General features: G+C 42.3%; 1 protein-coding gene and 1 pseudogene across 3 annotated transcripts in view; both read left to right on the top strand.

Moving 5' to 3' along the window:
* The window catches only part of GATAD2B (GATA zinc finger domain containing 2B), a 123,169-nt gene that overhangs the window by 70,030 nt on the left and 27,328 nt on the right, over positions 1-25,811 (top strand). The gene's annotated exons all lie outside the window — the stretch shown is intronic.
* Positions 1,770-3,797, top strand: LOC101015992 (annotated as a pseudogene).

Here is a 25,811-nt window from a genome sequence, read left to right as displayed (position 1 = left end):
GTGGGAGAATCGCTTGAGCTGCAGAAGGCAGAGGTTGCAGTGAGCCAAGATCGTGCCACTGCACTCCAGCCCAGGTGACAGAGCCAGACTCTAAAAAATAAATAAATAAATAAGTAGGAGCCATACCCATGCCTTGAATTTAGCGTAATGAGACCCGTTTTAGACTTAATGACTTTCTGAGTGAAAGGTAATAACGTTTGTATTGTGTTTAAGCCACTAAATTTGTGGTAATTTATTATAGCAGCCATAGAAAATTAATAGTAGACTGGGCTCGCGCCTGTAATCCCAGCACTTTGGGAGGTGGAAGGTGGGTGGATCACTAGAGGTCAGGAGTTTGAGACCTACCTGACCAACATAGGAAAATCCTGTCTCTACTAAAAATACAAAAATTAGCCGGGCGTGGGGACACATGTCTGTAATCCTGGCTACTCGGGAGGCTGAGGTAGGAGAATCACTTGAACCCAGGAGGCAGAAGTTACAGTGAGCCAAGATCTTGCCAGTGCACTTCAGTCTGGGCAACAGAGCAAGACTCTGTCTCGGGGGGGAAAAAAAAAAAAAAGAAAAGAAAAAAGAAAACTAATGGTACAGTTACATCTCAAAAAAAATACGGACAATCTCCTGTTCAACCACAATACTATTATAACCAACAAGATTAATAATAATTCCCTAATATTATTTAATACTAAGTCCATTTGAAAATTTACCCAGTTCCCCATAATATCTTTTGTAGTTGTGTTTAAACCAAGATTCAATCAAAGATTATACATTATATTTGGTTATGTCTCTAAGTCTCTCAACCTAGGACAGTCTGTATCACCACCTCTTTTTTTTGATATCACCTGTTTTGAAGAGACAACGCTTATTGATTTGAAATAGGTTCCACATTGTAGATTGGTCAGATTGTTTCCATGTTGTCTCAGTGCCTGCGGTGAAAAGTTTGATCCCTAGGGTAAGGTAACAACAAGATTGTTCCATTGTTAAGATGTGTTTTTCCTTTTGCATTTAATCGTCTGTGGAGTTATTTTATTTAAACTGAACTAGTTCTTATGAAAATAAATGTTAAACTTCCAGACCAGCATATTTTATAATGCCAGGATAACAGACCATATAACCTAAAACCCTTATGCTATTCCATTACAAAACACCTAGTAATGCCGGATGAAATGTAACAACTATTTTTAAATTTTTAAACAAATGTTTAAAAATGCATAGCTAGCTAAGCCTGAAAGAATTAAGGAAAATTCTTAGGGACTGCAGATGAAAGAGGAACTGAAAATGAGCAGTATGCATGTGACTTAATGCTGTGGTATTTCTGGGTGCTTCGCCTAGTCTCAGTTACCTAAAGGCTTGGTTTTAATGTCCATGAGCCTTAGGCCTGTATGGAACAGAGTTAGAAATGCAAATCTGTATATAAAGCAGGGAGCCTTAAAGGTTCATACTCAAGAGAAAGGAAGGGACCACAGAAAATTCCATCTACTGTATGAGGAAACAAGGAAACTTTTGTGTCTCAGTCTGGACTCTGGCTGGGGGTAGATGGGAATGTCTCCTGAAAATTTATGTTTGGACTCAAGAATACACAATAAGGAAAGGATCAATAGGGCAAGGATGGTCCCTCCAACAAATGGTGCTGGGAAAACTGGATATCTACAGCAAAATAATGAAATTTATCTTGTACTGTACACAAAAATCAACTCAAAATGGATTAAAGAGTTAAACATAAGACCTGAAACTATGAAACTCATAAGAAGAAAACAGGGAAAAAGCATTATGACATTGGTCTTGGCAATGATTTCGTGGATATGACATCAAAAACACAGGCAACAAAAGCAAGTGGAACTGCATCAACCTAAAAAGCTTCTGCATGGCAAAGGAAACGGCAGAATGCAAAGGCAGTCTACAAAATGCGAGGAAATGTTTGTGAACCATGTATTTGATAAGGGGTTAATCTCCAACATTTGTAAAAAACTCATACAACTCAGTAGCAAAAAAAAAAAAAAAAAAGGCCTAAAAATAGGCCCTATGCTGCCGTCCGTCAATTTATTTCTCCAGGAAGAAAAATGGCATCTGTTGCAGTTGATCCACACCACCCAAGTGTCGTGACTTGGGTGGTCAACCTGCCCTTGGTGAGTTCCATGTATGACCCCATGTCCTCAGCCCATGTCAGTACAAAGGACTAGTGTCCCTACTTGAAGTCTGTGTGTGAGATGGCAAAGAAGGGCGTGAAGACCATCACCTCGGTGGCCATGTCCAGTGCTCTGCCCATCGTCCGGAAGCTAGAGCTGCAGATTGCAGTTTTGCCAATATCTATGCCTGTAAGGAGCTAGACAGGATTGAGGAAAGACTGCTTATTCTGAATCAGCCATCAGCTCAGGTTGTTGCCATTGCCAAAGGTGCTGTGACGACTACTGTAACTGGGGCCAAGGATTCATCACAGGGGTAATGGACAGGACCAAAGGGGTAGTGACTGGCACTGTGGAGAAGACCAAGTCTGTGTCAGTAGCAGCATTAACACAGGCTTGGGAAGTCAGATGATGCAGCTCGTGAGCAGTGGCATAGAAAATGCACCACCAAATCAGAGCTCTTGGTAGGACAGTACCTCCCTCTCACTGAGGAAGAGCTAGAAAAAGAAGCAAAAAAAGTTGAAGGATATGATACGGTTCAGAAGCCAAGTTGTTACGTTAGACTGGGATCCCTGTCTACCAAGCTTTACTCTGTGTCTACCAAACTTCACTTCCTACCAACAGGCTCTCAGCAGGGTTAAAGAAGCTAAGCAGAAAAGCCAAGAGACCATTTCTCAGCTCCATTCTACTGTTCACTTGATTGAAATTGCCAGAAAGAGTGTGCATAGTGCCAATCAGAAAATTCAGGATGCTCATGATAAGCTCTACCTCTCGGGTGAAGTGGATAAGGAGTATTGGATACGATGATACTAATGAGTCCCACTGTGCTGAGCACATTGAGTCACATCCTTTTGCTGTTGCCCACAACCTGACTTAGCAGCTCCAGACCACATGCCATACCCTTCTGCCCAACATCAACGGATTGCCACAGAACATCTAAGGTCAGGCCAAGCACATGGGGGTGATGGCAGGTGACATCTACTCAGTGTTCCACAATACTGCCTCCTTTAAGGAAGTGTCTGACAGCCTCCTCGGAATCTTTAAATGACTTGATGGGTTATCTTGTTAATGACATGCCCCTCAACTGGCTGGTAGGTCCCTTTTACCCTCAGCTGACTGAGTCTCAGAATGCTTAGGACCAAGGTGTGGAGATGGACAAGAGCAGCTAGGAGGCTCAGTGATCTGAGCACAAAACTAATTAAACCTGCCCCTGTCACCAGTGCATGATGTGGCCAGCCAGTTAACACCTTTTGTTATGTTGAAATTAACCTGCTAGGCAACCCTAAATTGGGAAGCAAGTAGCTAGTAAAAAGGTCCTCAATTATAGTTATTTCCAACTGGATTAAGAGCTTTAAAGTTTCTGGCATTAGCAGATGATTTCTGTTCACCTGGTAAGAAAAGAATGCTAGGCTTGTTAGAGCCTAGCCAGAACTCACAAAAAATTCGAGTGCACTTATGTTCTCATTCTGTGGCCATTGTGTTACTCTCTGTTACCATTTGTGTTGAACAAAAACATCTTCATGTGGGCTGGGTGTCTGCTCTGGTATGATTTGAGCAGGACTCTTTACTGATTTATCTCATGATTGCTTGTACAACTTGATTTTAGTTTTTTATTTCTCAAATAGGAATACTACCTTTGAATTCAATATAATTCACTGTAAGATTTAACAACAAAAAGTGGGCCGGGCGCGGTGGCTCAAGCCTGTAATCCCAGCACTTTGGGAGGCCGAGACGGGAGGATCACGAGGTCAGGAGATCGAGACCATCCTGGCTAACAAGGTGAAACCCCATCTCAACTAAAAAATACAAAAAATAACTAGCCGGGCGAGGTGGCGGGCGCCTGTAGTCCCAGCTACTCGGGAGGCTGAGGCAGGAGAATGGCGTAAACCCGGGAGGCGGAGCTTGAAGTGAGCTGAGATCTGGCCACTGCATCCCAGCCTGGGCGACAGAGCAAGACTCCCTCTCAAAAAAAAAAAAAAAAAAAAAAAACAACAACAAAAAGTGGACCAAGGACCTGAATAGACATTCTCCAAAGAAGACATAAAAGTGGCCAAGTATATATGAAAAATTGCTCAACATTGCTAATCATCAGAGAAGTACACATCAAAACCACAATGAAATATCATCACCTCACACCTGTCAATGTCAAGATGGCTATTTTTTTTTAATTGACAAAGGAGTGAAGAAATTGAAACCCTTGCACACTATTGGTGGGAATGCAAAATGGTACAAGAAGCCACTATGGAAAACATGGAGGTTCCTTGACATATTAAATATAGAACTACCAGATGGTCCAGCAATCATGCTTCTAGATTTCCAAAATAATAAAATCAGGATCCCTAAGAGATATTAGCACTCCCACATGTGACAACATGGATGAAGCTTGAGGACATTATGCTAAGGGAAATAAGACAGTCACAGAAAGACAAATAACTGTCTGAGTCTACTTATGTGAGGTATCTAAAGTAGTCAGATTCATAGGTTGACAGTTAAATGGTGGTTGCCAAAGGCTGAGGGGGAGGAGAAATTGGGGAGTTGCTAAACAATGTATGTAAAATTAATGTCAAGCAGGAGGAAAAAGCTCTAGAGATCTGCCATACAACACTGTATCTATAGTCAACATTAATCAACATTAATGTATTGTACACTTGAAAATTTAAGAGGGTAGATCTTGTGTTAAGTGTTCTTATCACAATAAAACGAATTTTTTTTTTTTTTGAGATGTAATCTTGCTCTGTCACCCAGGCTGTAGTATAGTGGCGCGTTCCTGGTTCACTGCAACCTCCGCCTCCCGGGTTCAAGCGATTCTCCTGCTGCAGCTTCCTGAGTAGCTGGGATTATAGGCACATGCCACCACGCCTGGCTAATTTTTGTTATGTTGAAATTAACCTGCTAGGCAACCCTAAATTGCCTAAATTGCTGGAGTTCAAGACCAACATAGGCAACATGGTGAAACCCCACCTCTGCTAAAAATGTAAAACATTAGCTGGGTGAGGTGGCACATGTCTGTAATCCCAGCTACTCAGGAGGCTGAGGCAGGGGAATCGCTTGAACCCGGGAGGTGGAGGTTGCAGTGAGCTGAGATCACACCATTACATTCCAGCCTGGGTGGCAGAATGAGACTCCATCTCAAAAAAAAAAAAAGGATTAAATATAAACATTTTGGAAAAAAAGAAAAAATACTTTGGAGGAGACATTTGAAAAAGAATCAAATAGAAAATCTAGAAATGCTAAAGAATATTTTGTAAATATTTTGTTTTGTTTTGTCTTTGAGACAGAGTCTTGCTCTGTTGCCCAGGCTGGAGTGCAGTGTCATGATCTTAGCGCTCTGCCCTCTCCACCTCCTGGGTGCAGCCTCTGGAGTAGCCGGGACTACAGGGATGTGCCACCATGTCCAGCTAATTTTTTTTTTTTTTCTAGAGATGGGGTTTTGCCATGTCTCCCAGGTTGGTCTTGAATTTCTGGACTGAAGCCATCCACCTGCCTCAGCATAGCCAAAGTGCTGAGATTACAGGCATGAGCCTGTAATCAAGAATATGGTCTTTTATCAGCACATATTTTATCTAGTAAATATTGTAGGCCAGGCACTGAATAAAGTAGAAACCTCTCCTAAGGAGTGCTTACATTTTATTGAATGGGAAATAGATGAACAAATAGAATATGTCAGATGATAATAATTACTGTGAAGGAGAGTAACATGTCTGGTGCCTGGGCTGAAATGACTCAAAAAGCAGAGGAGTGCCAACTCGGTGTCTATTGTGGTCTCTCCCTGAGGCTTGGCTTTTTTCACAGCATGGCAGCCTTGGGGTAGTGAAACTTCTTAGTGGCTCAGGGCTCCAGATTTGAGTATTTCAGTAAATAAGAGAGAAGCTGCATTGTTTTTTACAACTCAGTTGCAGAAATCGCACAGCAACTGGTTGAAACAGTCAGACCCCATCCCCCAACTCCCAGCCAGATTCAAGAGAAGAGAAGAAGACATAGACTCTGCCTCTTGATGTGAGGAGTCAGGCTTTTTTTGTTTGTTTTTGAGATGGAGTCTTGCTCTGTTGTCCAGGCTGGAGTGCAGTGGTGCGATCTCAACTCACTGCAGCCTCTGCCTCCCGGGTTCAAGCTATTCTCCTGCCTCAGCCTCCTGAGTAGTTGGGATCACAGGCGGCCACCACCATACTGCCTAATTTTTATATTTTTAGTAGAGACAGGGTTTCATTATGTTGGCCAGGCTGGTCTTGAACTCCTGACCTCAGGTGATCCACCCACGTCAGCCTCCCAAAGTGCTGGGATTACAGGCATGAGCCCCCGTGCCTGGGCCTGATTTGAGGAGTTTTGAAGAATTTTAAGGGGACAGTGTTTTTAAACTGCGACAGATGCCATTTAAGCATTTTGAGCGAAGGAGTATTATAATCTTAAATTTTAGAAAGATCACTGTGATTTCTCTATCGGACATAGACTGAAAGCAGAGTAACAGTAGAAACAGAATTAAAAAGAATTACCGGTAAAACCCATCTCTACTAAAAGTGCAAAAATTGGCTGGGCATGGTGGTGCATGCCTGTAATCCCAGCTACTTGGGAGGCTGAGGCAGGAGAATCGCTTGAAACCGGAAGGCGGAGGTTGCAGTGAGCCAAGATCGTGCCACTGCACTGCAGCCTGGGTGATGTCTCAAAGGAAAAAAAAATCAAATTTAAAATACATTTGGAAGGTGATGCTGATAGCGTTTACAGATAGAATGCATGTGGGTATGAGAAAGAGGAACTAAGAATGACTCCAAGTGTTTAGTTTGAATGGTGGTGTCATTTGCTAAGATGTGTAACAATAGGGGAAGAAACAGTTTTGGACATAAGATTATAAAATGCTTGTTAGATATCTGCTATCGTTTGAATGTTTGTCCCTCCAAAATTTATGTTGAAATTTAATTGACATTGTAATAATATTAAGAAGTGGGACCTTTAAGAAGTGATTAAGTTGTTAGGGCTTTACCCTCATGGGTGGGATTAATGTTATAGAAGGGCACCTTCTCTTTGCCCATCTGCTGTGTTATTAGACAGCAAGAAGGTCTTCACCACATGCCAGCACCTTGATGTTAGGCTTCCCAACTTCTGGAACTGTATGCCAATAAATAGCCAATAAACTTCTGGTCTTTATAAAGTACCGAAAGCTGGGTACAGTGACATACACCCATAGCCCCAGCTACCTGGGATGCTAAGGTAGGAGGATCATTTGAGCTCAAGGAATTTGGCAACATGAAGAGACTCCATCTCTAAACAAAACAGAACACACACACACACACACCCCTATGTAAATTACCCAGTCTGGGGGTTTTTTGTTTGTTTTTTGTTTTGTTTTGAGATGAGTCTTGCTGTTGCCCAGGCCAGAGTGCAGTGGCGCGATCTTGGTTCACTGCAACCTCTGCCTCCCGGGTTCAAGCAATGCTATGCCTCAGCCTTCTGAGTAGCTGGGATTACAGGCACCCACCACCACACTTGGCTAGTTTTTTTGTATTTTTAGTAGGGACAGGGTTTCACCATCTTGCCAGGCTGGTCTTGAACTCCTGACGTCATGATCCCCCTGCCTCAGCCTTCCAAAGTACTTGGATTACAGGCATTAGCCACCACACAAAATGGACTAAGACCATCCAAATGGAGATGTTAGTTAGGTAATTGACTACATAAAGAGAGTTTTGGAGGAGAATGACAGCTAGGAATATCAATTTGAGAATTAGTATATAAATGCTATTTAAAACCATGGGAACACTCCATTTTTACAGTTAGAAGATAGAAAGATGAATAAAAACTAATGAAGAAGACTAAGAATAAAGGATCATGAGTGTAGAATAAGACCCAGAGATGTGAAGTCCCGAAAGCCAAGTGAAGAAAGCAGTTCAAGAAGGAAGGAAGATTGAATTGATAAAATGCTGCTGAAAGTTCAAATAAGGATTGATAAATACATAATTATTGGACTTGGCAACATGAAGGTAATTAGTGACCTGGAAAAAATAATCTCTTTAAATTGAGGGAATAAAACCTGAACTGAAGTGGTTTTAAGCCAGAAGAAAGAGACAACAAGTATAGGTAACTCTTGAGGAATTTTGCTGTAGAAGGGTTCAGGGACATGGGGCGGTGACTGGAATACGACAGGAAGTCATGGGAAGAATTTTCTAAGGTGTAAGAAATACTATACCAAGTTGGTATGGTGATGGGGTGATTCTCAACACTGGCTAAATAATAGAACTAACTGGGGAATTTGTTAAAGGATAGCTGCATGAGTTCAATGGCAGACTGATTAAATCAGAATCTTTGGGAATTGGACCGTGGTATCAGTATGTTTGTTTGTTTTACAGTTATTTAGATGATTCTAATATGCATCCAAAGTTGATCTGCTTTGAAGTAGATCAGTAAAATTAACTCGTTATATAAACAGTATATCCAACACAGTTGAAAATTAGGAACAATAGAAATTACACAGAATGCAGCATAGGAATATTAAAAACGGAAAATACGAAAAAAGAGATGAGACATGAAGACTAGAGTGAGATGGTCCAAGATATATCTCATGGGAGTTCTAAGATAGGGTAGAGAAAATGGAGAGTAGCAACATTCAAAGAGATAATAGCAGAAAATTTCACATAATTTCTAAGTATGAATCTTCAAGGAAAAAAAATAGTGAATCCTGAAAGAATAACACTAAAGACAAAGATCTTACGAAAGCAGCCAAATAGATTACTGCAAAGGAATGAAAATTAGACTCAGGCCAGGCTCTGTGATTCATGCCTGTAATCTCAGTGCTTTGGGAGGCCTAAAGAGGAGGATCACTTGAGTTCAGGAGTGAGGCTGCAGTAAGCTATGATTTTACCAGTGCGCTTCAGGCCAGGTGACAGAGGGAGACTCCATCTCAAAAAGATGTGGTCTTTCTTAGTTATCCACAGAAGTGTGTCTAGTTACTCAGCTGTAAGCATTCTGAGGTCAGGGACTAAATACAACAATTAAGTACAATGTTGCAAAAACACTGACATTAAAAATAGAAGTTCCAGGCCAGGCACAATGGGTCACACCTGTAATCCCATCTGTGATCCCAGCACTTTGGGAGGCTGAGGCAGGCAGATCACTTCAGGCCAGGAGTTCGAGACCAGTCTGGCCAACATGGCGAAACCCTGTCTCCACTAAAAATACAAAAGCCAGGCGTGGTGGTGCACGTCTGTAGGCTCAGTTACTTGGGAGGCTGAGGCACAAGAATCACATGAAACCAGGAAGCAGAGGTTGCAGTGAGCCAGGAGATTGTGACATTGCACTCCAGCCTGGGTGACAGAGCAATACTCTGTCAAAATAAAATAAAATAGCTTTGACTGTAAGTAACACACTAATGATGACTAATTCATTGGAACTAAAAATAAGATAGGACTGAAATAAAAAATAAAAATTTAATAGAAGGCATAAAAGAGCAAGAAGGGCCAGGTGCAGTGGCTCACACCTGTAATCCCAGCACTTTGGGAGGCCGAGACAGGTGAATCACGAGGTCAAGAGTTTGAGACCAGCCTGGCCAACATGGTGAAACCCCGTCTCTGCTAAAAATACAAAAATTAGCCAGGAGTGGTGGCGGATGCCTGTAATCCCAGCTACTCGGGAGGTTGAAGCAGAGAATTGCTTGAACCCAGGAGGCGGAGGTTGCAGTGAGCCGAGATCATGCCGCTGCATTCCAGCCTGGGCGACAGAATGAGACTCCATCTCAAAAAAAAAAAAAAAAAAAGGCAAAGAACAAGAAGGGGCTGGACATGGTGGCTCATGCTTGTAATCCTAGCACTTAGGGAGGTTGAGATGGGTGGATCACTTGAGGCCAGTTCAAGCCCAGTGTGGCCAATATGGTGAAACCCCATCTCTACAAAAAATACAAAATTAGCTGGGCATTGGTGGCATACACCTGTAATCCCAGCTACTTTAGAGGCTGAGGTAGAAGAATCACTTGAACCTGGGAGACAGAGGTTGCATTGAGCCAGGTTCACACCACTGCACCCTAGGCTGGATGACAGAGTGAGACTGTCTCAAAACAAACATAGCAATAAAGAAGCACAGAACAAGCAAGGTAAATAGAACAGAAGATGGTAGAAATAAAACTAAATATATTAGTGATCATTACAAGTGTAAATGTACTAGTCAGTTTTTTAGAAACAATTCAATGGAAAAACAAATTCAGGTAAATACTGTCAAAAACATAAAGGTGTAGAAATTGAAATTAACAGTGAAAAAAATGTTGTAGGTAAATATTAACCAGAAAGTTAATGTCACCATACTAATATAAGACAAACTTTAAGGCAAAAAGAATTATTATGGGAATGGTTTTTGGGGAGTTTTTTGTTTTGTTTTGTTTTGTTTTGTTTTGTTTTGTTTTTGAGACGGAGTCTCGCTCTGCCGCCCGGGCTGGAGTGCAGTGGCCGGATCTCAGCTCACTGCAAGCTCCGCCTCCCGGGTTTACGCCATTCTCCTGCCTCAGCCTCCCAAGTAACTGGGACTACAGGCGCCCGCCATCTCGCCTGGCTAGTTTTTTGTATTTTTTAGTAGAGACGGGGTTTCACCGTGTTCGCCAGGATGGTCTCGATCTTCTGACCTCGTGATCCACCCGTCTCGGCCTCCCAAAGTGCTGGGATTACAGGCTTGAGCCACCGCGCCCGGCCTGGGGAGTTTTTTTGTTTGCCTTTTTTTAATAGAGATAGGGTCTTGCTCTGTCATCCAGTTGAGTTCAGTGGTATAATCATGGTAAACTGCTGTCTCAAATACCTGAGCTTAAACAGTCCTTCCACCTCAGCCTCCTGAGTAGCTGAAACTGTGGACGCATGCCACCATGCCTGGTTAGTGGGTTTTTTGTTTTTTTTTTGAGATGGAGTCTTGCTGTGTCACCCAGGCTTCAGTGCAGTGGTGCAATTGCTCACTGCAGCCTCAGCCTCCCAGGCTCAAGGAATCCTCCCACCTCACACCTCCCCCCTCCGCCGCCCCCGCCAAAGTAGCTGGAACTATAGGCGCGCACTACCATACCTGGCTAATTTTTTATATTTTGTAAACATGGGGTTTTGTCATATTTCCCAGGCTGGTCTTGAACTCCTGAGCTCATGGGATCCACCCGTCTCAGCCTCCCAAAGTGCTGGGATTACAGGTGTGAGCCACCGCCACGCCTAGCCTAATGTTTTAAATTATTTTTAGAAGACAGGCTATCACTATTTTGCGTAGGCTGGAACTTTTTTTTTTTTTTTTAATTTAAGCTAATACAGGGTCTGGCTCTGTCATCCAGGCAGGAGTTCAGTGGCTTGATCAGGCTCACTGCAGCCTCAGCCTCCTGTGCTTAAGCAATCCTCATTGAATTGTCTTGGGACCCTTGTTGAAAAATCAGTTGACCATAAATATTAGGGTGTATTTCTGAGTTTTTTTCCATTGATCACATATATGTCTTTATGCCAGTACCACACTATTGTTAAATCCACTGTAGTTTTCATCTCAGACACTAGTCTTCATCTCTAGAAATTTGACTTGAGTCTTTTTGTACATCATCCATTTCTCTGCGTAACTTTTTGAACATAGGGAATGCAGTTACAGTATTAATAATCTGTTTTAAAGTCATTTTAATTCTAACAGAATTAGTTCTGGGTAAATAGATTTCTTCTGATTGATTATTCTTCTCATTATGGGTCATGTTTTCATGCATCTTTGCAAACCTGTTCATCTTTAATCAAATTCCAGACATTGTGAATTTTATGTTTTTGGGTGCTGGATTATTTTTATTCCTATAAATCTTGAGGGTTGATTTGCAATTCAGTTATTGTATTTGTCAACTGTGTGGGTCTTTGCCTTTTTTTTTTTTTTTTTTTTTTTAGTATATAATTTGTTAGGGCAGTACTTAAACTAAGCAGTACTTAGTTTAGGGCTAAAAGTTCCGTAGTACTAAGGTAGGACTTTCCTGCACACTCTACCCGATACCCCATAAATTTAGTTTTTCTAATCTGGCTATTAAGAATAGGCACTATTCCTGGCCCCGTGTGAGTGCTGGGTAGTGCTTGCTCCATTCCTTTCATATGTTTTTTTTCCCCCAGTCTTGGATAGTTGCCTCAGTTACATGTGCTGATCAGCACTCTGATCTCCTCAGTATTTGAGGGGATCATTTTACAGATCTCTGGGCTTCTGAGACTTTATCTGCAGCTTTCTCTGCTGTGATACTCTGTCCTTTGAAATCTGGCTGCCATTATCTCATTATATTCTCAGCTCCATCTCTTCAACTCAGGAGTCTCTCAGGCTTTGCCTCAATCTCCCTCCCCTCCTGCATCATGTCCTGGAAACTCCCTTAGGGCAATAAGCCAGGCCAGTTGTAGAGCTCACTTCATTGCTTCTTGTCACTCTGGAGTCACTGTCCATTGTTGCCTGATGTCCATTGTTTTCAAAACCCTTGTTTTTATGGTTTTTTTCTTTTTTTTTTCTTTCTTTTTTTCTTTTTTTTTGGTGGTGGTGGTTCTTTTAGGTGAGAGGGTAAATCTCTGGTCTCTTGAATCATCTTGACCAGAAGTGGAAATTGCAACATTGGTTTTAACATCAACAAATTGATCCCTAAATGCTGAGGTGGAGAATGGATAACTAATTGTATATTCCTGCTGTGGGATTCTACACAGCAATTAAAGCAAATGAAGTAGAGCTTTATCCAGTTACTTGGACAGATTTTAAATATAAAAAAAATGAAGGCTGGGCATGGTGTCTCATACCTGTAATCCTGGTGCTTTGGGAAGCCAAAGCAGGAGGATTGTGTGAGGCCAGGAGTTCAAGACTAACCTGGGCAGCATAACAAAACCCCATCTTGACAAACAATTTTTTAAAAATTAGCCATGTGTGGTGGTGTGCACCTGTAGTCCTAGCTGCTTGGGAGGCTGAGGTGGGAGGATTGCCTGAGCCCAGGAGGTCAAGGTTACAGTGAGACATGATCACACCACACTACATTCCAGCCTGGGCAACAGAGTGAGATACTATCTCTAAAAAAAAAAAAAAAAAAAAAAAAAAAAAAAAAATGCCAGCTGCAGTGGCAAAAATTAGCCTGGCATGGCAGCATGAGCCTGTAATCCTGGCTACTCAGGAGGCTGAGGCGGGAGGATCACTTGAACCCAGGAAGCGGAGGTTGCAGTGAGCCAACATGGTCCATTGCACTCCAGCCTGGGTGACGGCGAGACTCTGTCTCAAAAATAAATAAATAAGGCTGGGCGAGGTGGCTCACGCCTGTAATCCCAGCACTTTGGGAGGCCGAGGCAGGCGGATCACCTGAAGTCAAGAGTTTAAGACCACCCTGACCAACATGGTGAAACCCTGTCTCTACTAAAAATACAAAAAAATTAGCCAGGAGTGGTGGCGGGCACCTGTAATCCCAGCTACTCCGGAGGTCGAGGCAGGAGAATTGCTTGAACCCGGGAGGAGGACTGCAGTGAGCTGAGATCGTGCCATTGCACTACAGCCTGGGCAACAGGAGTGAAATTCCATCACATACATACATACATACATACATACCTACAAACAAAATATGTTAAAAAGCAAAAACAATATTGGAAAGAAAAATGAAGGATAGTACAGAAGTGATAATTTCTAAAAATGTACAAAATATTCTATATATTATTAATGGCTACATGTATATGCAATAAACTTATTAAAGTATTTATGAGAATGGAAACAACATCTGAAGGAGGAGGGAGGGGAAGAAAGGGTTGAGAGTGAAGTTACACAGTGCTTCAGTTTTATCTAATGTTTTGTCTCACTAAAAATAGGAGACCACATAGATGCCTCATGACTAGTATCTAAAATACATAAAGAACTCTCAAACTCAACTGTAAAAAGGAACAGCAAAGAGCTCGGTTAGGAAATGAGCAAAAGACATGAACAGAAGTTTCATAGAAGAGAATTACAGATGGCAAATAAACATGTAAAAAGAACATCAGTAGCCATTAGGGAAATGAAAATTGAAACCACAATGAAATACTACCACACACCTATCCAGATGGCTTAAGTAAGAAATAATGACACCAGTCAGGTTCAGTGGCCCACACTTCAAGTCACTTCTCCTCTAGTGGCTGAGATAGGAGGATGGAATGAGGCCCGGAATTTGAGGCTGCAGATTGCTAAGATGGTGCCTCTGCACAGCCACTGCACTCCAGCCTGGGTAACATAGTGAGACCCCATCTATTAAACAACAGTAATAAAAATGGCACCACCAAATGCTGGTGAGGGTGTGAAAAACCTGGATTTCTCGTACATTGCATCTGGGAATATATGATGGAGGAAAACAGGTTGGCAGTTTCTTATGAAACCAAACATTCACTTACCATATGACTCAGCAGTTGCACACTTGGGCATTTATCCCAGATAAATGAAAACTTTTCTACAAAAACATTCCCATGAATGTTCATAGCAGCTTTATTCCTAATAACCAAAAGCTGAAAACAACTCAGATGTCCTTCAGTGAGTAAATAAACCATGGTACATCCATACCATGGAATACTACTCAGCAATAAAAAGGAATAAACTGTTGGTACTTGCAGCCACTTGGATAAATCTCAAGGAAATTATCCTAAGTGAAAAAGGCCAATCCTAAAAGTTACATACTGTATGATTCCAACTTTATAATAATTTGAAAAGCTAACATTTTCGAAATGGAGAACAGATTAGTGACTTTTAGGAGTTAGGCATGAATGTAGCAGGAGATGGGAGGGGAGAGGTAGATGTTATTATAAAACGGTAACACGAGGGATCCTTGAGGTGATGGAATGGTGCTATTTCTTAACTGTAATAATGGATACGTGAACCTAAAAATGTGACAAAATTGTGTAGAACCAAGTATACCTACAAATGAATACTAATAAAATGGGACATCTGAAGATCTGCTTATTGTATCAATGCTGAGATCCTGGTGGTGATACAGTATTATAGTTTTGCAAGATGTTACCATTGGGGGAAACTAGATAAAGGGTATGTGGGATCTTTATCTCCATCTTTGAAATATTTTATAATAAGAATATGCAATCTCTTCAGTGTGTACAATAAAATTCTCTGTGACCATTTGAGACATCTCTTCTTGTGACTATTTGAGTCACAAGAAGAGGAATCAGAAAAAATAGTGGAAACATAAGAAATGAAAATTTTTTGCTTATTAATATTTACTTCAAAGTTTTTAGATTTTAAAAAGATAAATTAGAATTTATGAAAGTATTTTTTTTTTAAGAATATATTTTTGGCCGGGCACAGTGGCTCACGCCTGTAGTCCCAGCACTTTGGGAGGCCGAGGCGGGCGGATCACCTGAAGTTGGGAGTTCGTCTGAGACCAGCCTCACCAACGTGGAGAAACTGCATCTCTACTAAAAATACAAAATTAGTTGAGCGTGATGGCGCATGCCTGTAATCCTAGCTACTCGGGAGGCTGAGGCAGGAGAATTACTTGAACCCGGGAGGCGGAGGTTGCGGTAAACCGAGATCGCGCCATTGCACTCCAGCCTGGGCAACAAGAGCAAAACTCCGCCCAAAAAAATAATAATAATTAGTATTTTCGGCAGGGCGCAGTGGCTCATGCCTGTAACCCCAGGACTTTGGGAGGCCGAGGCAGGTGGATGCCCTGAGGTCAGGAGTTTGAGACCAGCCTGACCAACATGGTGAAACCCCATCTCTACTAAAAATACAAAAAATTAGCCGGGCATTATGACGGTTGCCTGTAATCCCAGCTACTCGGGAGGCTGAGGCAGGAGAATCGCTTTAACTCGGGAGGCGGAGGTAGCAGTGAGCCAAGATCATGCCATTGCATTCCAGCCTGGGCAACAAGTGAGACTCCGTCTCAAAAAAAGAAGAAAATGTTTTCATTTCTACTTAGGAATTTTAAACCAAAACAGCTTTTTGTTTGTTTGAGACAGATTCTCGCTTTGTCACCAGGTCTAGAGTGCAATGGCATGATCTCAGCTCACTGCAACCTCCGCCTTCCAGGTTCAGGGGATTCTCCTGCCTCAGCCTCCCAAGCAGCTGGGATTATAGGCACCCGTCATCATGCCTGGCTAATTTTTTGTATTTTTAGTAGAGACACGGTCTCAACATGTTGGTCAGGCTGGTCTCATATTCCTAACCTCAAGTGATCTGCCTGCTTTGGCCTCCCAAAATGCTGGGATTACAGGTGTGAGCCACTGCACCCAGCCTTCAAAACAGTATTTTTTTTTTTTTTTTTTTTTAATTTTGAGAGGGAGTCTCGTACTCTCGCCCAAGCTGGAGTGCAGTGGCGCGATCTCGGCTCACTGCAAGCTCCGCCTCCTGGGTTCACGCCATTCTCCTGCCTCAGCCTCCCGAGTAGCTGGGACTACAGGCGCCCGCCACCTCACCTGGCTCATTTTTTGTATTTTTAGTAGAGGCGGGGTTTCACCGTGGTCTCGATCTCCTGACCTTGTGATCCTCCCGCCTCGGCCTCCCAAAGTGCTGGGATTACAGGCGTGAGCCACCGCGCCCGGCCAAAACAGTTTTTTAAACTTACTTTTTATGTGTTAAACACTATTGTTTTGTGAGGATTGTTGTCTCTTGTTCATTATAAATACTGATAACTTTTCAGAGGTAACATAACCATGTTAAGATCTTTTAGACTATTGCTACTTTAAACTTTTAAGTAACATTATGTAACTATAGGCTTCACTTTCGTCATTTTTGAGAATTAGAGGTTTTCCAACCTAGCTAACAATTTAGGTTTTTCTGTTCTCTGATGTGATTAAATGGAAGAACAAAGGACAAATATAAAGAGCCTTGTACGTTGCCTTATACAGAGCAGGTACTCCAGTACGTTAATTTATTTTGTTCAAATCACCTCTTCATTCCCCTGTCCTCTGTCTGCCTCTCAGGATCCTCTTAAGTCTTTGCTGCAAATCCAGGTTTTGGTTTGATGTTGTCAGAAACTTCACAAGCATGAATGTAGAGTGATTTCATTTGGCATTCTTGTTTCTTATAGGAGTCCAACAGCAAGTTTAAAGTTGGACATTTTTCTTTTTCTGCTACAGTTGTTTGACACAACTACTCTCTTCCTTGAACTTTTTTTTTTTTTTTTTTTTTTGAGACAGGGTCTCGTTCTGTCACCCAGGCTGGAGTGAGGTGGCCTCATCTCAGTTCATTGCAACCTCTGCCTCCCAGGTTCAAGTGATGCTCATGCCTCAGCCACCCGAGTAGCTGGTATTACAGGCATGCACCACCACACCTGGCAATTTTTGTATTTTTAGTAGGGACAGGCTTTTGCCATGCTGGCCAGGCTGGTCTCAAACTCCCAGCCTCAAGTGATCTGCCATCCTGAGCCTCCCAAAGTGCTAGGATTACAGGCGTGAACCACTGTGCCCAGCCTCTGCCTTCTTATATACTACTTTTCATCCTCGCATTTCAGTAAAGAGAAAATTCACCGAAAGGCAAAAGCTGAAGCCAGGGAATAATCCTTTTCTCTGACTGCAAATCTCAGTCACCAACTCCTATCAATTCTGTGTTCTTCCTCTGAATGTAAAAGAGAAAATATGCACATGGTGGCACACATCTGTAGTTCCAGCTACTCAGGAGGCTGAGGCATGAGAGTTGCTTGAACCCAGGGGCCCAGGCTTCAGTGAGCCATGATTGCACCACTGTACTCCAGCCTGGATGACAGAGTGAGACAAAAAGGAGAGGCAGGGCACGTCTCTTTGCAGTGAGCTGAGATTGCACCATTGCACTCCAGCCTGGGCAACAGAGCAAAAACTCCATCTCAAAACAAAAAAAAAAAAAGGCGGAGAAAATGAGTTCATGTAAACATCCAAGTATGTATTTTTGTTATATGCACATCCTTCTATTGGAATGAAATTCTGGAAAACAGTAACTTAGTCTTTTTCTAAAAATCTTTACTCCTAATGCCTGACTTTGACATGTAGTATATGATTAATATTTGTGGGGTAGATACTTGCTTCTTAAGAAGTACTTACTACACAGTACTTGCTTCTTAAGAAGTCTGCCTCTGAGAAGGGTGTTGTACTGTGTAATAGATTGTGGAAGTGAGCTAGACCTGTGTTGTAATTCCAGATTTACTCTCTAAAGCTTTGCAATTGGGATACACCTCTTCGCACCTGTGAAGTAGAAACAATACTACCTACTTAGTAACTTGTTGAAAAGATTTAACTAAGTTTCTTCTCCAACTGGAATGGAGAAAAAAAAATTCAAGGAAGAATACATGATAAAGTGCCCAATAGCATGTTTGGCTTTAAGTGGGTGGTTAAGAAATAGTAGCTGTTACTATTAGGATCACAGAAGAAACAAAAAAAGATTGGTTAGGCATTAAAAGGCAATATACAACCTTCATTTTACAAAATTTTCTTTTTTTTGCAGAGGAATATTTATGTGATAAATTTTCAGTGAATATTATTTTTACAAATTTATAATGGAGGCGTAATTTAACTGTAGAATTTATTTTTAGTATATTTACAAAGTTGTGCAACCATCACAACAGTCCATTTTAGAAGAACATTTACAATCACCCTAAAAAGATCATGTGTGCCCTTTCGTAATAGTTATGTTGGATTTTGATTTTGCAATTTTATTGTGGTAAAATATATGTAATATAAAATTTACTATCTTAAACATTTGTAAGTATATAATTCAGTGGATTTAAGTACATTCACATTGTTTTGCAACCACCACCACTATCTACTTGCAGAACTTTTTCTTCATCCCGGAGACTGTTCCCATTAAACAATAACCGTCACTCCCCACCCCTACCTTAGCTGGAAACCTCTATTCTACTGTTTTTTTGTTTGTTTGTTTTGTTTTGGGTTTTGTTTGTTTGTTTTTGTTGTTACTGTTTTTGAGATAAGGGCATCTTACTCTGTTGCCTAGGCTGGTCTTCAACTCCTGAGGCTCAAGCATTCCTCCCACCCCAGCCTCCCAAGTAGCTAGAATTATAGGCACTTGCCACCGTGCTCAGTCCTCTATTATACTTTCTATCTCTAGGTACCTCATATATGTGGAACCATACAATATTTATCCTTTTGTGTCTGGTTTATTTTACTCAGCATAATGTTTTCAAAGCTTGTCCATTTTACATTGGATTTTGAGGCAGGCATGGTTGTGAGTGCATAAAGTTGAGGTTTATAGATTAGTGAAGACAAGTAGCCGTGGACAGATTGGTCAGAATTCTCAAGCTACCTATTAGGAACGACTTACCTCAGACATTCGTATATCTGGGTTTTGGTTTCTCGCAGCCTCTGATGGGTCAGTTTCTTTCTTGAATCATTAGTGTATAGTAAGGGGAAATTTTTTGATTTACTTTCAGCTATTTGTATAATGACAGTTCAAGGAGCCAAGGTAATGATGGCATCCCAAACTCTAGGTCTAGGTTATTGAATTTTGTTGTTTTGTCATACTATCAATGCTCATGAATATATCTCAAAACTTAGAATACTGTAGTATATCAACTTAAATGTATATATCTTGCTGTGTGTACTTAAGAGACGGGGTCTTGCTTTGTCACCCAGGCTGGAGTAGAGTGGTGCATCATAGCTCACTGCAGCCTCAAACTCCTGGGCTCAAATGATCTTCCCACCTCAGTCACTATGCCCAGCTAATTTTTTTTTTCTTTTTTTTCTTTTTTTATTTTTTTAGGCCGGGTGCAGTGGCTTATGCGTGTAATCCTAGCACTTTGGGAGGCCAAGGTGGGTGGCTCACTTGAGGTCAGGAGTTCAAGACCAGCCTGACCAACATGGTGAAACCTCGTCTCTACTAAAAATACAAAAATTAGCCTAGTGTGGTGGTGAACACCTGTAATCTCAGCTACTTGGAAGGCTGAGGCATGAGAATCACTTGAACCTGGGAGGCAGAGGTTACAGTGAGCCGAGATTGTGCCACTGCACTCCAGCCTGGGTGACAGACTGAGACCTTCTCAAAAAATAATAATAACAAATTTTTTTTTTTTTAGAGTCTCCCAGGCTGGTCTCAAACTCTCAGCCTCCAGTGATCCTCTTGCCTTAGCCTCTTGAGTCACTGGGATTACATATACAAGCCACTGCCTTACTGTGTACTTTTCTAAAGTACAGACATACCTCAGAGATTTTGTATGTTCCATTCCAGACCACCACAATAAAGCAAATACTGCAATAAAGCAAGTCACACAAATTTTTTGGTTTCCCAGTGTATATAAAAGTGATGTTTAGGCCAGACGTGGTGGCTCACGCCTGTAATCTCAACATTCTGGGAGGCTGAGGCAGGAGGATTGCTTGAAGTCAGGAGTTTGAGACCAGCTTGGTCAACATGGTGAAACCTCGTCTCTACTAAAAATACAAAAATTAGCTGGGCATGGTGGTATGCGCCTGTAATCCCAGCTACTCAGGAGGCTGAGGCAGTAGAATTGCTTGAACTCAGGAGGTGGAGGTTGTAGTGAACCGACATCATGCCACTGCATTCAAGCCTGGGCAACAGAGCAAGACTCTGTCTCAAAAATAATAATAAAAAACATAAGTTATGTTTAGGCTGGGTGCGGTGGCTCACGCCTGTAATCCCAGCACTTTGGGAGGCCGAGGCGGGTGGATCACGAGGTCAAGAGATCGAGACCATCCTGGCCAACATGGTGAAACCCCGTCTCTACTAAAAATACAAAAATTAACTGGGCACGGTGGCACGCACCTGTAGTCCCAGCTGCTCGGGGCTGAGGCAGGAGAATCATTTGAACCCGGGAGGCGGAGGTTGCGGTGAGCCAAGATCGCACCACTTCACTCCAGCCTGGGTGACAGAGTGAGACTCTGTCTCAGAAAAAAAAAAAAGTTATGTTTACACTATGCTGTAGTCTATTAAGTGCAATAGGATTATGTCTAAAAAAACAATGTATACATCTTAAATAAAAAAGCCTTCTTGCGAAAAAGTGCTAACAATCATCTGAGCCTTCAGTAAGTCATTATCTTTTAGCTGGTAGAGTGTCTTGCCTTCATGTGGATGACTGCTCATCCATTAGTGTGGTGGTTGCTGAAGGTTGGGGTAACCTGACAATCTTTTATTTATTTTTTTTGAGATTATAGGCGTGAGCCACCGTGCCTGCCCAACCTGGCAGTTTCTTAAAATAAAATGAAGTTTGCCCCATGGATTGGCTCTCCTTTCGTGGAAGATTTTCATGTAGCATGTGGTACTCTTTGATACCATTTTATCCACAGTAGAACTACTTTCAACATTGGCGTCATTTCTCTCGAACCCTGCTGCTGCTTTGTCAGCTTAAGTTTATGGAATATTCTAAATCTTCTGGTGTCATTTCAACAGTGTTCACAGCATCTTACCAGGAGTAGATTCCATCTCAAGAAACCACTTTCTTTGCTCATCCATAAGAAGCAATTCCTTATCCATTCAAAATTTTTTTTGTTTGTTTGTTGGTTTTTCCTTTTTAAAGAGTCTCAGTTGTGGTCTGTCACCCAAGCTCGAGTGCAGTGGCGTGATCGTACCTCATTGTAACCTCAAACTCCTGGGCTCATGCAATCCTCTCACCTCACCCTCCTGAGTGAGGTGCATGCCACTGTGCCCAGCTAATTTTTTTTTTATTTTTTGTAGAGATGGGGTCTCACTTTGTTGTCCAGGTTGGTCTCAAACTCCTGAGCTCAAGTGATCCTCCTGTCTCAGCCTCCCGAAGTGCTGGGATTACAGGCATGAGCCACTGTGCCTTGCCCAGGCTCCCTTCTAATTGTAGTGTTCTTGCTGTTTCTACCACTTTTGCAGTCATTTCTTGCATTGAAACCTTGAACCTATCAAAGGTCATCTGTGAAAGTTATAATCACCTTCTTTCAAATTCCTGTTAATGTTGATAGTTTTAGGCCAGGCGTGGTGGCTCATGCCTGTAATCCCAGCAATTTGGGAAGCCGAGGCAGGTGAATCACCTGAGGTCGGGAGTTCGAGACCAGCCTGACCAACATGGAGAAACCCTGTTTCTACTGAAAATACAAAATTATCTGGGCCTGGGGTGGCACATGCCTGTAATCCCAGCTACTCAGGAGACTGAGGCAGGAGAATTGCTTGAACCTGGGAGGTGGAGGTTGCGGTGAGCCGAGATCGCACCATTGCGCTCCAGCCTGGGCAACAAGAACAAAACTCTGTCTCAAAAAGAAAGAAAGAAAGAAAAATGTTGATAGTTTTGCTTCCTCCTGCAATGGTAAATAATTTCCAGGAAGTTTTTTAAATTTTTATTTGTATAGAGACAGGGTCTTGCTGTATTGCCCAGGCCAGTCTCAAACTCCTGGGCTCAAGTGATCTTCCCACCTGGGCCTTGAAAGCACTGGAATTACATGTGTGAGCCACCATGCCTGGCCTAAAATATATTAATATTTCTTTTTCTTTCTTTTTTTTTTTTTTTGAGACTGAGTTTTGCTCTTGTTGCCCAGGCTGGAGTGCAGTGGCATGATCTTGGCTCACTGCCACCTCCCCCTCCCAGGTTCAAGCGATTCTCCTGCCTCACCCTCCCAAGTAGCTGGGATTACAGGCATGTGCTGCCACGCCTAACTTTGTATTTTTAGTAGAGACGGGGTTTCACCATGTTGGTCAGACTGGTCTCGAACTCCTGACCTTAGGTAATCCACCTGCCTCGGCCTCCCAAAGTGCTGGGGTTACAGGCATGAGCCACCATGCCCAGCAATATTTCTTACATGGGAAGACTTGAAAGTCAGAATTACTCCTTGATTCATGGTCTATAGAATGGATGTGTTAGCCACATGAAAACAACATTAATCTCCTTGTTCATCTCCATCAGAGCTCTTGGTGACTGGGTGCATTGTCAATGAGCAGTAATATTTTGAAAGGGATCTTTTTTCTGAGCAGTAGATCTCAGCCATGAGCTTAAAATATTCAGTAAACCATACTGTAAACAGATGTGCTGTCATCCAGACGTCATTGTTCCATTGAGAGAGTACAGGCAGAATAGATTTAGCCTAATTCTTACCTTTTTTCTAAAAGATGGAGTCTTGCTGTGTTGTCCAGGCTGGAGTGCAGTGGCTATTCACAGGTGCAGTCATAGTGTTCTACAGCCTCAAAATCCTGAGCTCAGGCAACCTTGCTGCCTCAGCCTACCACATAGCTGAGACTACTGGCGTGCACTACTATGCCCAGTTTATTTAACGTAGTTCTTAAGTGCCCTAGAATTGTTGGAATAGTAAATGATCACTGACTTCAATTTAAAGTCACCAGCCATATTAGCCTCTAACAAGAGAGTCAGCCTGTCTTTTGAAGCTTTGGAGCCTGGTATTGACATCTCTCTATGAAAGTCTTCCAGTAGAAGGCTATTTTGTCTACATTGAAAATGTACTGTTCACATGGACTTATAGATGAAAACAGTAGATACTGAGTACTCCAAAAAGGGGAGGAATAGAGTGGGGGATAAGGGTTGAAAAACTACCCATTGGGTACTATGTTAGCTATTTGGGTGATGGGTTCAGTAAAAGCCCAAACCCCAGCATTATGCAATATATCCATTTAATAAACCTACACATGTATCCCTTAAATCTAAAATAAAAATTAGAAAATTTTAAAAAGGGAAAATAATGTACTGTTAATGTGTCACCTTTGTGGGTTATCTCAGCTAGATCTTATGGATAACTTGCGTTAGCTTCTACATCAGGACTTGGCTACTGCTGTACCTTGTACTTTTGTGTTATGGCATGACTTCTTAAACCTCATGAACCAGCCTTTGCTAGTTTCCAACTTTTCTTCTGCAGCTTCCTCACCTCTCCCAGCCTTCACAGAATTGAAGAGAGTTAGGGCCTGATTCTGAATTAGGCTTTGGCTTAAAGGAATGTTGTGGCTGGTTTGATCTTGCCAGTACACTAAAACTTTCTCCATATTGCCAGTAAAGCCTTTGCACTTTGCCATTATTTGTGTGTTCACTGGAGTAGCACTTTTAATAATTCCTTCAGGAACTTTTTCTTTGCATTCACAACTTGGCTAACCTTTTTTTTTTTTTGAGACGGAGTCTCGCCCTGTCGCCTAGCCTGGAGTGCAATGGCGCGATCTTGGCTCACTGCAACCTCCGCCTCCTGGGTTCAAGTGATTGTCCTGCATGATCCTCCTGAGTATCTGGGATTACAGGCGCATGCCACCACGCTTGGCTAATTTTTTGTATCTTTAGTAGAGACGGCGTTTCACCATGTTGGACAGGCTGGTCTCGAACTCCTGACCTTGTGATCTGCCCACCTCAGCCTCCCAGACTGCTGGGATTACAGGCGTGAGCCACCACACCCGGCCACAATTGGCTAACTGTTACATGCAAGAGGGCTAGGTTTTAGCCCATCTTGGTTTTCAACAAGCCTTCCTCGCTGAGCTTAATCATTTCTAGCTTTTGATTTAAAGTGAGAAACGTGTGACTCTTCCTTTCAGTTGAACACTTAGAGACCCTTGTAGGGTTAATAATTGGTCTAACTTCAATATTGTTGTGTCTCATAGTAAAGAAGCTGGAGAAAGAGAGAGATGGGAGAACAGCCAGTCTGTGGAACAGTCAGAGCACACACAACATTTATTAAGTTTGCCATCTTCTGAGTACAGTTAATGGTGCCACAAAACAATTAAAATAGTAATATTAAAGATACATTACCAAAATGTGACACAGAGACAGAGTGAGAACATGCTGTTAGAAAAATGATACCATTAGGGTTGCTCAATACAGGGTTACCGCAAACATTCGTTTTTTGTTGTTGTTGTTTGTTGTTGTTTGAGACAGAGTCTTGCTTTTGTCGCCCAGGTTGGAGTGCAGTGGCGCGATCTTGGCTCACTGAAATCTCTGCCTCCTGGGTTCAAGCGATCCTCCTGCCTCAGCCTCCCAAATAGCTGGGATTACAGGCGTGTGCCACAACACCCGACTAATTTTTGTATTTTTAGTAGAGACAGGGTTTCACCATGTTGGCCAGGCTGGTCTCGAACTCCTAACCTCAAGTGATCCGCCTGCCTTGGCTTCCCAAAGCGCTGGGATTACAGGTGTGAACCACTGTGCCTGGCCTTGTCTTCCTTTAACACAGTATCTGCAAAGCACAATGAAGTGAAATGCAATAAAATGAGGCATGGCTATACTTTTTGCATCTAGGTGTATAATCAGTTGAGTGGCAGACTTTTCCTACCCTCCCCAACTTACCATAGTATGCCCAGTTACTACTCTCAGTTATATAGTGCTGATTGAAGTACTAAAGACATTCAACTATAGAGTTAGGGGGGTGTTCTGTAGCACTCCACTTTCTAGTCCCTCCATCTGAAGATTTTTTTTTTTTTTTTTTTTTTTGAGACAGAGTCTCGCTCTGTCGCCCAGGCTGGAGTGCAGTGGCCGGATCTCAGCCCACTGCAAGCTCCGCCTCCTGGGTTTACGCCATTCTCCTGCCTCAGCCTCCCGAGTAGCTGGGACTACAGGTGCCCGCCACCTTGCCCAGCTAGTTTTTTGTATTTTTTAGTAGAGACGGGGTTTCACTGTGTTAGGATGCTCTCAATCTCCTGACCTCGTGATCTGCCCGTCTCGGCCTCCCAAAGTGCTGGGATTACAGGCGTGAGCCACCGCGCCCGGCCTCCATCTGAAGATATTTTTCAGAGGTAAATTGGGAGGTGAAGTGTGATAAAAATGTTCTAAAGTTGATTATAATGATAGTTGCACAGCTTTGTTTTTTTTTTTGTTTGTTTGTTTGTTTTTTGAGACGGAGTCTCGCGCTGTGTCACCCAGGCTGGAGT

This window comes from Papio anubis, chromosome 1 (genome assembly GCF_008728515.1).
Source record: "Papio anubis isolate 15944 chromosome 1, Panubis1.0, whole genome shotgun sequence".
NCBI classification, from domain to species: Eukaryota; Metazoa; Chordata; class Mammalia; order Primates; family Cercopithecidae; genus Papio; species Papio anubis.
Note: the sequence above shows the minus strand (reverse complement) of the source record. Positions and strands in the feature narration are given on the sequence as shown.